Below are 12,309 nucleotides of genomic sequence, written 5' to 3' on the forward strand. Positions count from 1 at the left end.
GTACCCGTTGACTGCATTCTTAACTGTCTTGCGTGCCAGGAGCAGAGGAAGTAGAGTCAAGCCTATAATTCTGCAAAGAACAGACATTTCATTATTTTGAATGTAGCTTCATTCTAAATAACAGTAAACACTGAAACTGTGAAACTCTTTATGAAACAATTTCACATGTCATACTATTACTACTTCGTAGTCTATTATTCTTAATATTATGGATAAAATTTTATATGAAATCTAACTACAATTCCAGTATTAAAGCAATAAAAACAAGAGAAAGGTTTAGTATTGCTGGATTATGTATTTATTTATTTATTTATTAAGTATTGAAAGAAAAGTTCCAAAAAGTGGCTGTGTTGTGAGGTACTTCAATTCTCACAAAATTTCAAATTCCCCAAAATATGTTTGTCTCTATTCTTCTCAGCCTATTACTGCCTTTTAAAAAAATGATGTGTTCTTATGTTTTCCTGTGAATTTGAGAAATATTTTTAATTTGTCAAGCATTTTGAGTAAAATTACTTGAAGCAACTAAGGCATTAAGTCACTCAAAGGGATTTAGCTATTTTAGCTAGATATTTTTAATTATCTTTTTATGTTTAATGACAATATGTGAAGCTATTTTGTTTAGTGTGTATATACATATATATACATAAACACACACAAATACCTATTAAAAAGTCTATTTAATATTATATATTTTTTCTTCTAATATCAACCTCCCTAATGTTGCTTTTGATATGAGACTGGTATCTCACTGACAATGTAAGTTGGCCAGATAATCCTTTAAAATTCATTTAAACAAACCGCTTAATAGCAATTGCAGGTTTTCACCAGAAAAAATCTTTGACTTAGATGACATTAGCAAGACTTCGTCTAGTTTGAAAGCATTCTGGTCACCACTTCCTGCTAAGGTATTTTCATGTCAGAAACAGTGGTGAGGGAATGCAAAAAAAAAAAAAAAAAAAAAAAAAGTCAGAAGAATAGATTTGCACAAATGAAAACATGACATTTTGGTCTAAACTAACTGTGTGATCCTTAGATAGCTTTGCCCTAAAATAATCTTATTTTTCAGAAACTAGTGGCCATCTAGTTTTGATAAGTGCTTCACAAACATCTGTGATTTCTAAAGATTCTATTTTATCTCTTTTATTCTTTCTCTTTTTCTCCACTTCTCTGACTCCCCCCTCTACTTTCCTTCCTTTCCTTCCTTATCCTCTCTTTTTTTTCTCTGTTTATCCTTACCCCTTTTCCTCTCTTTCCCTTTCTCTCTCATTCCCTTTTCCATTTCTCTGTTTTCCCTTCTTTCCTCCTCTTCTTCCTTCTTTCCAACCACTATTCTCTTTGTTATCTGCCCACCATGGTTCTGTGCTCTTTATTTTTTAAATATATTCGCCAATAATCCACTATTAGTGGGTTCTGTTATTATCCCTAAATAGATATAATCTGAGTCTACCAGCTTTCACGTGTGCATATTTTCCATGTGAAACTATGGAAAAAAAGAAAAAAAAAAGTTATTTTAACTTCAGCAAATATTCTCCAGCATTCTTAAAAAGTGCTTTTTTTCTTTTTTTTTTTTTGAGTGCCATTGAAATACTGTCATAAGGTGTTTTATACTAAGATTTTCATACCATGAATGACACAGATTTACTTTTTCCCTTAATAGGTTAGTTTTATTATATATTTTGGCCTTCTTGGCATACCTGCTTGTCATGGTTTTGGCTGGGATAGAGTTAATTTTCTTCATAGAGGCTTGTGTGATGCTGGTTTTATTGTTGTTGTTGTTTGATGAAAATAGCGGTGATCACATAACACTGTTTTTAGTTGTTGCAGATCAGTGCTTACACAGAGCCAGGGACTTTTCTTCTTCTTATGCTGTCCTGTCAACGAGGAGGTTGGGGGTGCACAAGGAGATGGGAGGGGACACAGCCAGGACAGATGATCCAAACTGGCCAAAGGGATATTCTATACCATATGGCATCATGCTTAGCAACAAAAGCTGAAGGAGGAAGGGAGGGGGACATTCAGAGTGATGGTGTTTGTCTTCCCAAAAAGCTGTTACATGAAATAAGCCCTGCCTTCCTGGAAGTGGCTGAACACCTGCCTGCTGCTGTGAAATAGAATTCTTTGTTTGGCTTTTGCTTTACCTAGTGAACTATCTTTATCTCAACCTGTGAGTTCTCACACTTTTACCTTTCTGATTCTCTCCCCTATCACACCTGAGGAGAGCGAGTGAGCGTCTGCATGGTACTTTTCTGCCTGCCAGGTTAAACTACAACTCTATTTTTTGAATGTCTCATTGTTAAGTTTTCTACTCATTCTTCATAAATTTAAAAGAAGTTACATTCATTATGAAACATCTAGGCATTATTATTGCTCCTTTTGTCCGCACACATTCAAATGTTAACAACAGGTAAACATAATTCATTTAGCACTCATGCATATTGGCAATTCTTATATATTTCAGAAATAGAAGATAGCTGTGAAGACACTTTGGTAACTATCAGTCTCCACTAGTGAAGAAAGTTATGAGATAAAGGTCTTTCTGATTTTCACAGCATTCACCAAGAAAATATACCAGGAAGTATTCATCAAGTGTCATTTTCTACTTTTTCCCCCCCTCGTTTTTTTCTCTATTCATTTTATTTCTTTGGATTAATGTGCTTCTGTTAGATTATTTCAAAAAATTTTCCTACTCGAAGAAAATATTTATTTCTAACTAAATAAGAAAATTACAAGGTACTTGTCCAGGCATCAACTATCTGGCAGTAATTTTTTCTTCCTCTGTAGTCCAGTTCCAATGGTGGGGACCTGCAGTAAACCCTGTATGTAGATGAAAGTTGCCATCAGGCCTATGCTACTACATTGCATCTGGGAATTCCTAGAAACACCTGGCCATCTCTGGGGCTATATCCCATAATTCAGTTCACTCTCAATTACTGTCTATCACAGTATGTTGGTGGTGGAGAGAACCAGGAAGAGGTGAGGACTTCCTTAAACCTAGTCCTGGAAGAATCCCTTCTTCACTTTTACCCAAATTCATTGCCAAGAGAAGTCACCAGTTATATTCCTCCCCTCAGCTATGCCACAGGCAGAACCAATTCAGCTCTGAGTAATGCATCTCATAGTCCACTAAGAAACATTGACAATTTGATATCTGTGGGTTTGCCCCCAACTTAATTTGGCTTTTTTAAGGTAAATTTTCCTCACAAGAGGGAAAATTGACCAGGCATCAGCAGCTTTTTCTGTATGTTATTTTGTATTCTCTTAGCTGAGCAAATCCCAATTACCTAATTATCTCACTTTTTTTTTTTTTTTTTTTGGCACTATGGCTAATTTTTCACTTATCTCATTTTTTCTTGATGATCAGAATATCTTCTCCCTTTTCTACTCACTACAGTTACCTAAGATCCAAAGGTTCATGAAAATCCTCTTTTTTGAACCTCGTACTCTTATACATAGACCAAGATCATTCCTTTAATAACTTTACTAAAACCTACAGACATGGTTCTGCTAACCTCATAACCAACCTCCTTTCTCTAAAGACTGGAAAAAAAACACATAATGAAATAAGATGGCATATGATGGTCTAGTGATTATTTACAAGAAAAAGATCTTCCCAATCACCTGTCTTCATATTCTGTTTTTTCATAGTTAGTACTTAGAGCTGAAGAACTGACTTACTTGGCCCTAATGTCAACTTTGAATGCAGTTAGAAACACAAATGGGAAGAAGTTACCAGGCGATTAACTCTATACTGTCACAGAATACCTTTTAACACTGTATACTAACATAATTGATGTCCTGGCTCTTGTTGCTGCAGTTCAAGTAGTTTTTTAATCAACCAAGAGTGAACTCTGCATGGTACTGTTGTACATACTTGAAATTCCCACACCTTCTGGAAGTTTATAACTCTACATACTAGTCAAGGTTTTGTCTCTTTATAGTGTTGTTCTTTGTTTCTTTTCTCATTGACTGAAGAAATCTGTTATAAGTCCTTTCTGTGGGAACACTAAGACCTGTAGGGCTTATGTTAGTTGTTGTCTTCCCAAGAAATCAAGACAAAACATATGTCCCATGTTTTCCTATACAAAACCAAGACTAAAAACCTGAAAGGGTTTTTGAAGAATTTTAGGTTTGGAAACTTTATAAAATTAGTTAATTAGCTTTTAGATGCTTGAGTTCTGATTCTCAAAATAAATAAATAAATAAAACAAAATGAAAATAAAGGGAAAAAATAAGTGATCTTCAATAAAGATTATTAAATACATGTTTCTACTGCAGAGTTGGATTTTAAGATATTTTTTTTTTCTCTAAACCTTATCACCTTCAACTAAAAGATTTGAGCAACCTGGTTGAGTGCAAGGTGTCCCTGCCCATGGCAGGAGGGTTGGAATTAGATGATCTTTAAGGTTCTTTCCAACCCAAAGCATATTATCATTCAATGATTCAATGATTTCCTAGGGTTTTATCTATCTATCTACCTGTTTGCCTGTCTGTCTATCTATCTGTCTGTCTATCTATCTATTCATTTATTTATTTATTTAAATCTAGGAGAACTGAATACCTGGAGAGGTATGACACCATATTTGCTGCTAGAAGCTGATCTAGCAGCTCTCTAGGGTTGCACACATTTTAACAAAATCTAAAATAATCTTACTGATCAAAAATCAGCATGCTGAACTCACTTTATACTAAGAAATTCTACTGCCTGTATTCTTTTTCTTGTGCCAGTTCTGTACTTCACCAGCTCAGTAATGTTACGTTTGCTTTCTTCAATATATGCTTGTTCCCCAGGCCCTGAACCTTACAGACTTGAGTTACACATAAAAATAAAATAATAATAATTCCACAAATACAACTATATACTTATAGGGTTCAAAAGGACATGGAATTTAATTTAATCTGTCCTTCTGATTCAGTACAGGATCATTTTAGGTCATGGTGACAGATGTTTGCGTAGTTGCCAACAACAAAGGCCAGCAGTCTGCTCCAGCTGTTCTCCAGTCTTCTGGAGTGTTTCACTATCTGTATCATTAGAAAGTTTTTCCTCATGACTAGCTTGTGTATAGGCTTGGTGATGTGGCATAAACAAGAGTTAAGCACCCAGTTCTCACTGAATGTCAGTGAGAGACCATTATCTAATTTCCTCATATCATGTGTGCCTTTAACATCTCTCTATATTTATAATCAGATTTATTTTATTAATGAATATTTTTATAAAGATTAGAATTTAAAGTATGTTTTTCTCCCTGAACAAAGACGTTTTTAAACTGCTTAATTTCATCTAGAATATTTAGAGCTGCCACAAATAAGTAACCGTGAAAATATAGAGATTCATTAGAGAGCAAAGTAACAGATGTGAAGAACTTCCAGTAGAGATGGGATGGAGCAATGATTCCCTTTCATAATCCTTGAAATAGAAAACAGACACTTATTCATTATGGTATGCCAAACAGTCTTTGGGTAGCAATCTCAGAATGCAGAGGTGTCAAATTAGCTGTGGGAGGTCTCCTGACTACAAGATTACAGCAAAATAATCATGAGACATAACAAAGAGTCACACAGGAGAAGAATGCTACATTAATTAGCTGTGCTTGTCCTCAGACTATTTTTATTCTGAATCTGCATTTACATTCTGTTGTGCTGCTGCATCTCCATAGGCTGACCCTCCCACCCTCACCACCTCATATGGACCGTTTTGCTGCCATATTATGTATACAGAGGCAGTACAGGATCTCAACATCAGCCACTGTTTTTTTTTTTTTTGTTTTGTTTGTTTCCATGTGTCATCTTCACTATTTAAATTACTTGAAGTTATGACAAATCCCTTCAAATTGTTTATCTAGTGTGAGGGATTTCAGTATATATATATAATTATAATTAAAGTTCTTTGTTGATTCTCATTTTATATATAGACATTGGCTCTGCAAGCTTTTCCAATTTGAATGTTAACAGCTCCAGCAGTCATTTACATTCAGCATCAAATGCTTTTGTAGAGCTTTCTACTATGTTAGATTTCCTTTTTTTTTTTTTTTGCCATTGTACACTATGTTAACTATTGTGTCTTTTTATATTATGGACTTTATGAAATAGGCTCTGCACATTATATCACAGTCCTTGCCCTGAAGTTGTTAAAAAACATCTCAGTTGCAAGCAGATTCAGTGTACCTAGATTCCTTTTTTTCCTATCAAAATATGGTAATTAGCAACATTCTTTCCACTTATACTTTTGTAATTTCTTAAAATCACCATTTAACAAAATGTAATGACCACATCATAAAGTACTACCGATTTTTGGAATATTTCTAATAGAATTCAGAGGTTTTATATCAGTTTTCTGAGGACTGCTGGGTCAGAATAAGCTCTATCAAGCACAACACCTGGCTGTACACGGAGGCTTAAGAGGAAATATAAGAACAGGCACAACACATAGTTACACTTTTATGACTACATATAATAGTGCTCTTCCTGACTGCTTTTCCTGCATCTGGTTACTGGTGGCTCAACAATTTCTTGATGATATAAGGCAAAGTTATTGCAAAGTCCTTCACACATTTCTCTTCTATGAACTTTTCCATACTACTCTTGAAAGTATCTTTTTCACATATCCTTCCTTCATCAGGGAATTTTGCAGCTTCACTACATAGTTTGAGATGAGCTCTCTCTTCTTCTCTGCCTTAAAATAAATAAATAAATAAATAAATAAATAAATAAATAAATCTATGTTTACGGTCTTCAGCTCCTAGTTCTTCTAATGGAAGAGAGAGAGAACAACTGATCCTTACTAAGCCTCTCAATGTTACCTACAGTTTCTGAGATATGTGACATATCTCCCCCTTTCCAGTTAAGACTCCTGGTTTATTTAGTCAGTTTTCCAGTGGGAACGTATTCTGTAACTTTGAACAAACTTCTCACTTTTCTATGATGCTTTCACTGCTCAGCTATACCCTTTATGAGAAGGGGAACCAGAACTGCACAGACTGTGTGATAGGACACACTCTATGGATGTATAGAGGTATAATGACCTTTCCTGTTTATATCTCTATTCTGGCCTCAGTAATTTGCTACTTGTTTTATTGATCTGTATATAAGACTAATTTGACGTTTCCCTAAAATTGTCTACAGCAGCTTCAGAATCGTATTCCAAGGTCATCATAGAATCACAGAATGGACAGGGTTGGACACGACCTCTGGAGATCATCTAGTCCAACCCCTCTGCCAAGCAGGATCACCTAGAGCACATTGCACCGGATGTCATCCAGGCAGGTTTTGAATATCTCCTGAGGAGACACCACAACCTCGCTGGGCAACCTGTTCCAGTGTTCTGTCACCCTGACAGTAAAGGAATGCCCTCTCATATTCAGCCAGAACCCCCTGTGCTTCAGTTTGTGCCCATTGCCTCTTGTCCTGTTGCTGGGCACAAATGAGACTGGCTCCATCCTCTCGACACCCTCCCCTCACATATTTATACACACTGCTGAGGTCTCCCCTCAGTCTTCTCTTTTCCAGGCGAAACAGGCCCAGTTCTCTCAGCCTGTCCTCATACAACAGGAGCTCCAGTCCCCTAATCATCTTAGTAGCCCTCCTCTGAACTCGCTCCAGTAGTTCTACATACCCCCTTGTACTGGGTAGCCCAGAACTGGGCACAGTACTCCAGGTGTGGCCTCACCAGGGCTGAGTAGAGGAGGAGGATCACCTCCCTTGACCTGCTGGCAACACTATTCCTAATGCAGCCCAGGTTAAGGACATTTTTTTCTATGTCCCATTTTCTGTTCATTTGTAGTGAATGGTCATACCCTGTTAGCCAATGTGCCTCACAGGTAACCCTCATCTTTACACTGCTTGTATATGATAAAACTATTAAAAAGTACTGTAATTTCACTAGAATATTTACGAATACATGGAACAGCACTGATCCCACTACAGACTTTGATATAATGCAGGACTGACCTTCCTTCACCACAGAAAAAAGGTAATTTACAATTACTAATTTTTCTGTCTTTTAACCAACATTTTTATTCATTCACAGCTCTTCACTATCTTCTAAGAGCTACTTAGTTCCTTTAAAAAATATTAGTGCAGGACCTGTTTGAATGACCTCCCAGAAATTATGGTACTTTTCAATCATTTCTCTACTGAATGTTCTAAAATATTCTTGTTAAAATCATATAACTTTGATTTTTTTTTTAAATAATATTATCCATTTTATAAGTATCCCGAAGCACAACAGATGGTGTTAAAGGGACAAACTATGTAACTTTTGATACCATCTTGTACTGGAATATATGCACCAAAATATTTGAATAAAAAAAGATTAACTTGTGTCACAGAAGAATGTTGTAGTCATATCTGTGGAAAAAATATAAAAAATCACAAATATTTCTAATAATGTTTTATTCTATATTTTCCAAAATTTAGCTTGCATATACTTTAGCTTGTTCTATAAATTTTTTATTTCATAAAAAAAAGGTATTAATCTGATAAAGTGTAAGAAAAATGTTTTACATTGCTTGTGAGTGCTTATGTACTTCATTGAATAAAAAAGAAAAAATCCCTATTAATATCGCTTTTTCTATGATTCCTCTTTTCTCCTAAAATTAGTATTTTTTTTTTCCTCCTTCCCTAATATATTCAAACACTTAGCCAGTCTGGACTGAGATTATAACATTTCCTGTTTAGATTTGACCTAGCCAAACAGGGTTTTAAGATTTCCAGTTTCTATTGTAGTACAAATAAATATCAGCCAAAGAATCATCACTGAATACATTTTTGGTACAAGGAACACAGTCATAATTACAGAAATTGAAATGGTTTCTTGGAAATCAGAGATTCTGCAAGAATTTTGAGGCCCATTAGTTAAGTATTAGTGTTAAGCCCTCATCAGTACTGTGGGAAAAAAAAGAAAAAAAAAAAAAAAGGTAATATATTTGGAATGCATAAACAGGGCATGAGTAGAAAACCTCCAACATCTGAAAACTTTCTGCGGCTTCTCTTTACATTAATGAGATATGATTCATGTTGTCTTAACACAGACATTTAAAATAAGCTAAATGAGTCATAACCTGAAAGTGCCTGTTTCTTTCAGTTGTCTGTAAAGGGAGCCTGTCTATCTGTTATAGAGCCTGTGGAGTGGATATCTAAATTAGGTGAGATTAATCCTTTGCATAGCTTCCTTTGCCCTTCTGATATTGGGGGGTTGGGAGGGCGGGTGTTTTCATGTTTTAAAAGAATGCTGTAAAACTGGATAACTGAAAAGCTGGTAAAGAAAGAAAATGTCCCTCTAGGAACCGTGGGCTATGATGAGGCACAAAGAGGTGATTGTGAACGAAGCATGGCCTAAATTCATTGAGATTTACTTTAGTCAGTATTGCTGCTGGGATAAATCCAAAGGTCTATTAGTAAACATGGAGGTCAGATAAAATTATCTAATGAACTCTACTGACCTTATACTCTTAATCTTTGTGAGAAGAGCAAGAGGAGGAGGAAAAATACAATAACACAGTTTTTAATGTTAAAATACACTTTTTTTTTTCTAGCTGAGAGCAGAAAATGTCCTCAACAGAAACATTTATGAATTTAGCTTTACAGCAGCCACTTCAGACTGATAACAGAAATGAATCTTTTTTTGTTTCTCCAGGAATTAAGGGAAGAAGGTGAAAAAGCTCACATATATGCCTAATAACTACCACTGTCAAAAAAAAAATGACTCTATTTCATGTAGTATTTGGGAAAAAAAAATCTCTTAGAAGATGTAGATTTTAGAGAAAGAACAACAACAGTAATCTTGCAATATTTTTTCTATGCCATTTTATATTAATGAGTCATGGATGCTACGTGATGCTATATGGAAGTATAATTACAATGGGTAATTTAGTTTGAAACAAACTTGATCTATTTTTGGTTCTAAATCTACCTTTCAAACATGCCTCTACTAGTTCATCATTAATTTAAGTATTGCTACAGTCTGTTTGTGCCTACTTAGAAAATCCATGCATTGGAGGTTCACTGAGAGTGTCATTGTACTCCAAGTGCCTCACTCATAACTAAACCCCAGACATAATGCCTTCTGCAGCAGTTTTACATGGAGTACAAGAAAGCATTAAATAGTCACAGCACAGTATTTTGCCATTACATATTTAAAGTGTGAGAATAAAACACTAATTTTTTTATGTTTTCCTCCAACCTGAAAAATGAAAGGGTAAAATATGTTAGAGGGGAAACAAGTTATTACAATGCCAAACTTCAGGAAAGAGCAAAGTCTTCTGCTAAAGCCAATAATCATTGGCAGTGAAAAAAAAAATATATATATATATATATATATATATATAAATCCCTATACAATGGAAGAAAATCTACAGAAGAAAGTATGATGAGGATATATTATCTCTACGGTGAAGATATCTAAGCCATTGACAAGACATGAGAGAAAGATTTGAAAATGATGACTAACATATTTCTCTGATACTGATTGTAGTAAGTAAAATATTTTGTTTTAAATTTGAGGATGGAATAGCAGATGGAAAATAAACAAATAAATATACAGAAAGGCAATAAAAGTTTTAATACCCTTAGCCTTGTAAATCACTGAAAGGTCACATAGAGAACGTAATTAAATGTAGTATAAATAATTTTTTATTTTAATAAGGGAAACAGAAATAATTAGATAACAAAACAGCCGTTTATTCTTGTCAGGAGGTATTTCCTCCATCCTAGAAGAAATTGAATGAAGAGTGCAGCTAACATGAAAAAAATTGTTCCATTTTCAGCTGCATTGAGATATGCTGAAAGCTTTACAGACTACTTTTTAAATAAAATGCAGACAATGAAGGATTGAGATAAAAAGATCTTTCACCACTGACAACTGAGGAGTAAGAAAAGAGAAAAGTGTAAAATTATTTTTAGAAATAGGTTCTGCATAAGGAATAACTTGTGATTTTAGGCTGAGTCCTGAGTCATGCAAAAAGGTGATGTGTTGCAAAAATATACTTACAAGTTCTTTGCTGTGGAAAGAAGATATATCTGATTTACTTTGGTTCAATACCAGAAGAAATTGCAACCTCCTCCTACTCTCTCCCCCCTCCACCCTCAATTCAGCTGTGTTCAATAAACCTGCTGGAAGACTGTAAGGAGCCAACATCCCACCAACACTGAAAGAATAAATAAATGCACAGCTGCATCCTCTCCTGAAAAGTGTAGGGCCTGTACACCACTCTAGTGTACAGCTCAGACAGATCCAGCCACCTACCTCCTAGGCTTCTTCTTATAGGCAAGCTAATCATCCAGGTTATTTTCTATGCATGGGGAAGAGTAGTCCTTCCCAAAGGAGTTTTATCTCCTCTATATAGAACATGCTCTGGTTGAAGTATCTATGTCACCCCATTGACTTTTTGGACAGCTTTAATATCTAGCATGGAACAAATCCCATGTAGGTGGTCAACGTGAGATAGAATGCAGACACTCCTAATGCATGAGGTGAATTAAAAACAATCCTTTACTGAGGAGGCTTAATGTTAGATCTCAGTTTGGAAAGCATATTGTAGTTACCTCAAGAGTCATTTACTTTTAGGTTTCTTTTTTATTTACTTTGCATCCATGGACATTTTTAATAGAAGAAAATATTCCTTGCTGTAGGTGGTCAGTACAGTTTCTCCTGATTTTAGTACTGTCATGAGGTCCTCATCTCACCCCTTCATCCAGGCACTGCTGTACTAAACACTGAATTTGAATTGTTTTTCTCTTGTTGCACCGTACTTTGTCCAATGCTATAGAGCTATGGGGATCTGCAAGGGCAGCTAAAGCTGTTTGTCTGTAGTGTAACATTGTTATTATCACTTGTTTAACATCAAGAGTCCTCCAGCTGTGCATGTGCATAATTTACACATGGGTTCCTCTCCAGGGTGAGCTAAATATTTCTCTGGTGGGAAAGGAGGGAAGTAGATGCTGGAGCCCAGTCCCCACATCCAGGAAGATCTCAAACTTAGACAGAACATGATAAACACAGAATTCAAAATTCAAATCATATTTCATTCTTCTGGCTTCCTACAAGTCTAGCACTCACACATCAGGGAAAAAAAAAGAAAAAAAAAATAAGGAGAGAGAGTAAGAAGGAAAGAAAAGGAAGGAAGGAAGGAAGGAAGGAAGGAAGGAAGGAAGGAAGGAAGGAAGAGAAAGAGAGAGAGAGAGGAAGAGAAAGAGAGAGGAAGAAAGAGAGAGAAAGAGAGGAAGAAAGAGAGAGAGAAAGAGAGAAAGAGAGAGAGAAAAAGAAAGAGAGAGAGAAAGAGAGGAAGAAAGAGAGAGAGAAAGAGAGAGACAAAA

The 12,309-nt window shown here is 35.4% G+C and overlaps 1 long non-coding RNA gene across 1 annotated transcript in view; it reads left to right on the plus strand.

The window, feature by feature from the left end:
* The window catches only part of LOC308186500, a 59,648-nt gene extending 51,107 nt beyond the window's left edge, over window positions 1-8,541 (plus strand). The window contains exon 3 of the long non-coding RNA XR_013944085.1: window positions 7,120-8,541. This is a non-coding gene — a long non-coding RNA (uncharacterized lncRNA). The remainder of the gene's footprint in view (window positions 1-7,119) is intronic.
* The last annotated feature ends 3,768 nt before the right edge of the window (window positions 8,542-12,309 follow it).

Source organism: Anser brachyrhynchus, assembly GCF_964034855.1.
Source record: "Anser brachyrhynchus genome assembly, chromosome: 1".
NCBI lineage: Eukaryota > Metazoa > Chordata > Aves > Anseriformes > Anatidae > Anser > Anser brachyrhynchus.